The following is an 8,469-nucleotide window of genomic DNA, read 5'->3' as shown; positions in this document are numbered from 1 at the left end:
ATGGATTAAAATGTTGTTGGTTGTAGTTTATTTCATATGATTTAGTGTGTGTTTGGATTAAAGTTTGTAAACGGGAGTTTATATAAAATTAATTTTGATCAAAAGTGAGGGAGTGAGGGTATTAACGTAGCTTATGTTTGGTAATTTTTATATCAAAATGAATTATAATAAACTAAATATTGTTTGGATTATATTATTTAAACTTACTTTTAGATAAAAAATTACTAAAAAAGACATAAATTTAAATAATTATTTTATATTATCTTCTAATTCTATTTTAGATATTTAAATAAATTTTAATACTTTTTTTTTTTAGTACTCTCAATATTCTTTAGTACTCTAATAGAATTAATAGAATTATAATACAAATAAAAAAATATTCCATTCAAAAAAGAACGCCCTAAAAAATAATAATATGCATGAAAGAGCATTAGAGAAAAAATATTATAAAAAAATAACAAAATTTACTTGATGAACAATGAAGGGCAAAATTGATAGATAAAAAATAAAATTCAATTCAACAGAAAAAAGTGAACACAAAAACTTGAATTTTTAACTTTAAATAACCGTGGCTTGGAGGATAGAATCTGTTTACGTTTAGAGAAAGAAAACATATCCAATCGAAAAAGTGAGGTTTTCAAGAAAATTAGACAGAAGTTTGATACTCCAAACCTCAAACCAAACGTACAAGTAGAAATGTTGTAGATTGTGTAGCAAAAACTAGGGTACACTGTGGGATGGCAACGTTGTATTCAAAGATGTAGAGATGATATGTGATGTTAGATGTGGTTTATTTAGTATTTTTCGGATAAAAAAGACACAAATATAAATACATAAAGTGACACATATATAAAGATATATAATTTTTTTATATTGGTTGATGATGCAAAAAATACAATAATTTAAAACAAATATCAATTTTAATTTATCTTTTTCATTATAACCACCAAGAAATGAGAGAGGGGCAACGAAGATAAAGAGATAGAGGCAAGGAGGAAGGAAGAGAGGGATGGAGAAGGGGAGGTAATGATGGCGGCGACAATGACATATATATGGAGAAGGTAGGAGGGATAAAAAACAGGGGAGAAAAAATGGGTGTTAAGAGGAACTAGGGATAATTAAGATTGGAAAAAAACTAGAATTTTAAAAAACAATGAGAAAGAAAAGCGAAAAAAAAATCATGTCTAAAACGTTATCTTAGTGTTGCATTTTAAAAAAATAAACTGAAAATATTTATATTATGTATTTTTGTATATTCTAATATTTATTAAAGGAAAAGTTTAGGAGTCAGCAACTTTGTTAAATTCTAGCCAGCATGTAACCAGCAAAGAGAAGTGAGCCATTGGATGAAATCTCACATCAATCTCACACTATTAAAACCATCATTGATAGTTACTTGATGGCTACAAATCACAAAAGTTGCTGGTCCCCTACCATTCCTCTTCATTGAAATTGTGTCTCAACACTAAGATAAGATATTGATAACTTAACAAGATATAAAGGAAAGAGGCACAAAATTTAGTATTTTCATATTTTGTCTGGCGATAAAGTAGAATAAATTATAAAAATCTAATTTTTTTAATTTTTTATTTAAAAAATTTGAGAAAAAATATAATAATAAAAAATATAATTTTAAAAATTTAATAAGAATAATAACAAAAAAAAATAAAAAATAAGTTGTGTCTTTTGTTAGTATTTCTGTATCCGTCCTATTAAGATGAATACAAAAATACATTAATTTAATGTCTTTAAATACAAAATCTTTGTTTATGTTTCATATGTCAAACACAAACTGTATCCAACTATCCATGTCTAGTAGACATAGACACTAACCATACCCTGCATTATGGAATCAGAGAGGATAGTTTGCAATGAATACTATAAGTATGTTTGTTGATGGTATAATGTCAAAATTGATTGAACACTCACTTTTTTTCACAGATTCAACTCATTTGTTATGGCAGTATTATGTAGTAGTTGTTTAGATGTTATCTTTTAATGTGGGGGCATAGTATTTGAACTTGGAAATTTAGGTTGAATTATATTGTTTTCTGTTTTCGATACGTTTGTGTTGGCTAAAACTTACTTCACATTTCGGATGTGTTGGGGTTTTCTTAAAAAAAAAAGCAGACAACAGATTTTTTTAAGAATTTAATAAGTTGGAGAGTGTTAGGGGAACAATGAAAATTTTGAACAACATAAACAACCACCAATCAAATGAAAATACACTACATCCTAATTTAATGCTACTAATTAAATTTACTCTTTTAGCCCTATTAATTCACATTGTTTACACATTGTTCAAAAATTTTATTTGTTACCTATACTTTTCCTAATAAGTTTGCCAAATAATGGTTGTAGTTTACAATAAATATAAAAATATAAAGTCACCAAATATATATATATATATATATATATATATATATATATATATATTTGAATAAATTATTATTTTTAATCACTAAACTTTAAAATACTAACAAATTTAATTATAAATGAATAAAATCAATTTTGTATCCACAAAAGATATTTTTTATGTGACAAAAATACTCAAATATTATTTCTATATTTATGTATAAATTTGTTCAAAAAACTTTTATAAATAGAAATAATAGTTTTTTGTCTTTCATAAATACAAAAGTAGTTTTATTTATTTATAGGTAAATTTGTTAATATTCTAAATTTTTATAGATAAAAATAATACTTTATCTTATATATTTAAAGATAATATAATGTATGTGATTAAATTTTAAAGTGATGAAAGCTTTCGGAGGCACTACTAATTAAGTCTATTTATCATTTTTCTTCTTGTGTTGTGTATTGATAATACTTTTTAAGTTTTAATCCCTCATGTTTAAATATGTTCGTTAAAAGTGTGTCTCATCAGTTTATACTAGATATACTCATCACGTTGCCTAAACTTCCATTGTACATATTGTATAAATATTTTATTGGCTCCTCATACTTTTCCTTATTAGATATATTGTTTTAATGCACATGTCTAAACGTATGTTGAAAAACAAAAATCTCCACACTCCCTCTAAATCTAACTTTACCACGGCCTAACTTTTTCTTTTTAACAAAAAAATAATTTAACAAGATTATTCGAAATTTTAAATGGAATTTCAAACGTGCTATTCTTGATTGACACTTTTTGAATGATTTATTAGGTATGATATTGATATTAGAAATAATCTAAAATGTCTCACATGTTTTTTTTTTAATCCATAATAATAATCATTGAATAAGTTTAGATTTTAGCAAAATATATCAATGAATTCAAAAAATTATTATAGTTTTTTAAAATATTTTGATATTTTATCCATATATATATCGTATTTTTAATACTTATTTTTTTTATGCCATATACGTCCCCGTATATCGTATTGTATTTTTGTTGTGTGTATATATATATATATATATATATATATATATATATATCATAATATATTCTATATTTTATTTTAATTTCAGGATTTAAAAAGAATTGATAAAAATAAAAATTTTTATTTTTATTTTTTCATAAGATAAAAATATTAAAAATAAAACAAAAAAATTATAATTTCAATTGAAACATTGTGTAAAAATATCTGGGATTTTTTTCCTACATGGCTCCCCCGAAGTGCTTTATTCAAGATTCTTTAATTTCTTCGTTCTCTCACTAGTCAAATTTCTTATACACATCATAAACCATCCTCCACCTCTATAAATAAGAGTTACCAAGTGACTTGAGAAACCAAGACAAAAACGAACAAAAAAGAACAAATCCAAGGCTCATTTTGTCTTCAAGGCATAGTGCACTTGTGCTCTATCCTTCATTAGCCAAAACCACCAAAGAAATCATCATCATCATACATGGGAGGTAAGGGTTTTCTATCAATCTTCGGCGTCTTCGGCGGCTCTAAGAAGTCGTCGAAGGGGCCGAAAGGAGGATACTACTACGACCCCTATGACTCGGGCCACAAGGTGTGGCCGAGTGACTACGACGAGGACTGCTGGGGTCCCGGCAAGCCGGACATCGACGAGCGAGCTCGAGCTTTCATTCTCAAATGCAGAAATCGTGTCACTCAATCTGAATGCCACCAACTTGATCCTGCTGATGCTGCCCCTCGTGCATAATCAAATCTCGTCTCTCTATAATTATGAACGAATATGAAGAAATATGAAGAAATATGATCCATGACCATGTGTATATCCAGCTTAATTTCATTAATGTTTCTTCTACTCTAGTCAATAATGGTTCAAAATTATGTTACTGATGATGAATGTGTATAAATTAAATAGCTAGCTATTCACATATGTTTCATACATAAATTATTATTATGGATCAATAATATTTATTATTATTATTATTAAGTATGATGGCTTCAGCTGCATTTTACACTACTCTTTCTTCTTTAGTTTATGCAATATATCTATGACATTCCTTTTCATTATTGGTTGGCTTTTATTGTGTTGCATTTGGAAAGAGATAAATAATATAAACAAAAAAAAAATAAAAGGAGAAAATTCACTAACAATAATAAAAACACTAATTGTTGTTGCTGATGAACATCCAACAAAGTTCATAACATCTTCATTTGGCTTCAGTAGTTCACTTGTGAATCTATGATGAAAACAAGTTTGGGAAACATGACTTATTGGTTACTGTTTAATATGGAAGATCTGCTAACAAACGCTAATAATGCTCAAGGTTTATTTTCATCATTTGGAGTAGCTCATCGTTTGCTTCTTCTTTTTTAAATTATTTTATATGATAATTTTTTTTACGTAAATAAATTAGGTTTCAACAATATTTCTGTTGCGCTTAAACTATATCAACATATTTTTATTTTATTAAATGAATAAGGATGGGAAATAATTTTTAATTAGTAAACATTAACTATTTTTTTTATAACATTATCTTTTTAATCCTTAATTTTGAAAGATTTATTATTTAAGGTTTAAATTTCAGATTTAGAATTTAAAATTTATTATTAGAATTTAGAGTGAAAAATAATTCTAAAAAAATTTGACAGATAAATTAACTGAAAAAAATTAGTTTTTTAGTTTAATTTGGTTTAACTAAAAATATTTAAAAATTTTATTATGTATATATATATTATATGTGAAAAAAAGGAATTTTAAAAAATAAAATTATGTACTAAAAAATTATATGAGAAGAAAATTAAACTCATAATAATTTCTTGAACGGAAAAAGTAAAAAACTGAAGATGAAAATTGGGAAAATTATTTGAGTGAATGCCAGCTTGTGGAATCATACACACTTCCACAGCTAAGGGATTGTGTTTCTCAAGGCAAAATATTGTACATTCTATGTGTTTTCTTTTCTGAAACTTTTTTTTAGGGTTAGGTTTAAGTTCTAAAAAGTTCCCCATTTTGTTCCTTTTTCTTTTCAGCCCTTGGTCTTTATTATTCCTTACTCATATTATCTATCAGTTTTCTTCTGACTTGGATATGAAGATCAAAATAACCAAATCTCAGTGGTGGAGGAAAGATTCCACTTCACTAATAACCCAAAATTTACTTGGGAAAATGGCGTTGGATACCTAAGTGTTTTGAGAACTACTAGTCAATAATGGAATAATATCACAGTCAAGAAAAATAAGGAATATGTACCATATAATTATAAAACGGATCAATTCAATTGCTCTACTACTACTACTACTCTACAGTAGCCAATAATTGTTATCTACATCTATATTCAGTTCTAAGACATACAAATAACAGTGGAAAAAAAATGAAAAAAAAGTTATGTGATGCCAATTTTTCTTTTTCAATATAATATTCTTAACCAAAATATATATATCCCACCCAACCCTGACAATTATCTCGAAAGCACAACGAGGTCCTAAGAAAAAGAAACATCCAACCCAGTCCTTGATCTTTTTTTTAGGACTGATTAGTTCTTGTGCTAAAAAAAAATAACATTGACTTTTTTTGGCATAGGGACTAATCAGTCCCATAAAAGTAAAGCTGAAGAGCTGAATTGGTATTTTTTTGTTAAAGACCTCGTTATCTTTTGAGGTAATTATCAGGAGCTATTTTAAATTTTTCTCTATATTATATTAAAAAAAAGACTGAAATTGACATTTTAACTTTGTGAGATTTATTAAGTAGGCACATCATAATAACTAAACTTAGTTGTAGATGATATTTAACAAGTTTCACAAATTAGATCCCTAATAAAAATAAATAAGAGTTAATTATCAAATTAGTATCTAAAAATTTTTGGTTTTAATAACAAAAATAACCTTAAATAACTCCAAAGACAAAATAGTTTTCAAAATATTTAAAAATTTGGCAAAAGCATCCAAACATTAATTGATCACATCTATATTAACAAAAATCTTAAGTGACTAATTGAGAAGATGACTTCGATAACTTTATAATTATATGCGATATTTTTTATTATTTAAAATAGGTTTAATTACTCTACAAACGCTATAATTTTACTAAATTTTTAATTAGATATATATATATATATATATATATATATATATTAATTGAGTTTTTATACATTAAATTTTTTTTTAATTTAGTTTCTGTTAACGTTAAACGTCAACAAAATATTAGTGAATTGTCAAATTATTTGTATACTCTTATCTTCCAACACACACTGTAATCTAGCCCAACTTCCAACACACACTGTAACTTAGTGGTGGAGAGTATGGAAGGAGGTAATAGTGGTGAAATAGAGGATGATATAAGAGTGAGAGGTGGTGATTTGGTGCTATATCATTAATTTTGTTAGTTATATAATGATTTTTATTTCTTTTTTTTTTCAATGGAGATGTAATCAATTAATATTTAGATTTTTTTTATCAAATTTTTAAGTTTTTTTGAGAGATGTTTTATCTTTTGAATTATTTAAAGATATTTTATTAGGGCCAGAAATTTTCGAATACCAATTTATCATCTGATAGTTAACTTAATACATAAAATAATAACAAATTTTTATTTTTATTTTTGTTGTAAGACATGTTAGATTTTTCGTCCTAAGATGTACTCTAAAATTAACAAAAATTGGCACGTGTATGGTTAAATAGGTAGTTAGATATTTGTTTTTTTAAAGATACAGTAGATATCTATTTTCTTCTAAAGTGAATGTGTTATTTGAAATAAACAATATATTTAAATATATAAAAAAATAGAAACAATAGTTATTTTAAAAGAAAATGAGTATCAGTGAATAATATATTGTGGTATCTTATATTATAATCAAATATCTCTTCAGATGATATTTGAAAAGCAATTCAAATCCTTGGGTGTGATTGATTGACAATAATAATAAATGCTTTATATAAACTTGCTAATAAAAATGTACATATATAGTGGACGAGACATATACCTACAAATGGAGGCCTTATAGCAAAGAACAATATTGAATGAATAAAATTATGAAAGACTGAAAGAGAGGCTTTAGGTTAGCATAAACATACATTCTGCACTACATACCAATGACCCACCAAGCTTTATGTCTGAGGTGTTTAAGCTCTCTCCAATGGTACCTTCCATCACTTCACAATCATCATGCAAGAGTCTTTGCGGCATGACATGTTACCATGTACCCTTCCAAGTAAACAAAGATATGTAAACATCACATAAACTTATAACTTCAAGACCAAAGAGAATCCATCAACATGCGCCCGCTTATTCTAGAGTAGGTAGTCAAGTTTCTTTTGTTTTTCTAAGATATCAAATTTGATTTTAGTTTTGCCAATAATAATAATAATAATAATAATAATAATAATATAGACTTGTTTGTAGTTATTTTTATGTGAAATTGATATTTGAGAACTGTTAGATAATTTAATATATTTAATTAAATTATTATTTAATAGTTTTTAATTATTAACTTTATATAAAGATAATTTATATATAAGTTTTCACAATATTAAAATGAGATTATCTCTTTGCAATGAATTAAATTATAGAAACTTTTGGTAATTTCTCGACATGTTTTGTTTTAATTTGCAATTTTATGTTTTATGTTTAAATTCCTTTTAAATATCCTATTATAAATTTTATATTTTTTTATAAAAATAACTTTTAGATATATAATTTTAGTGTCATAGTATTTCCCAACAAGGATAAGATAATTTTTTATCTCTCCATTAACTTTTAAAGTGAATTAGGCCTACTTAATTTTGATGTGAATTTTATGATGTCTATAATTTAATATTTAATTTTTGTCTAATTTATTTTTTTATGACAAATTTTGGATATTTAATAATGATATATTTTTATATTTTTAAAATTAAATATTAATTTTTAACTCTTTTTAGTAAGTTAAACAAATACTTTTAAGTACCATAGCAATCACCTAATTTTGATGTACTTTTAAATGATAATTTTTAATTATATTATTTTTTTCCAAAAGAAAAGAGAAAACAAAAATGAAAAAACTAAAGAGAATCCTATGTACTAACCAAACAAATTTTGGAGATTCTTCCCGTTGTCTTGTCT

At 25.4% G+C, this 8,469-nt stretch overlaps 1 long non-coding RNA gene across 2 annotated transcripts; it reads right to left on the bottom strand.

Annotated features, from left to right (window-relative positions):
* Positions 1-3,576: 3,576 nt before the first annotated feature.
* Positions 3,577-7,568, bottom strand: LOC112775086 (uncharacterized). 2 transcript variants are annotated; one of them, XR_011877194.1, is made up of 2 exons: positions 7,443-7,568; positions 3,577-4,134 (listed from the first exon to the last, which is right to left on the bottom strand). It is a non-coding gene; the product is annotated as an uncharacterized lncRNA (long non-coding RNA). The 2 variants fall into 2 exon arrangements; XR_003189450.2 differs by having other exon boundaries at positions 7,459-7,568.
* Between the last annotated feature and the right edge of the window lie 901 nt (positions 7,569-8,469).

The sequence above is a fragment of the Arachis hypogaea genome, chromosome 19 (assembly GCF_003086295.3).
Source record: "Arachis hypogaea cultivar Tifrunner chromosome 19, arahy.Tifrunner.gnm2.J5K5, whole genome shotgun sequence".
NCBI classification, from domain to species: domain Eukaryota; kingdom Viridiplantae; phylum Streptophyta; class Magnoliopsida; order Fabales; family Fabaceae; genus Arachis; species Arachis hypogaea.
The sequence above is the reverse complement of the archived record's forward strand: the minus strand, read 5'-3'. Positions and strand labels throughout refer to the sequence as shown.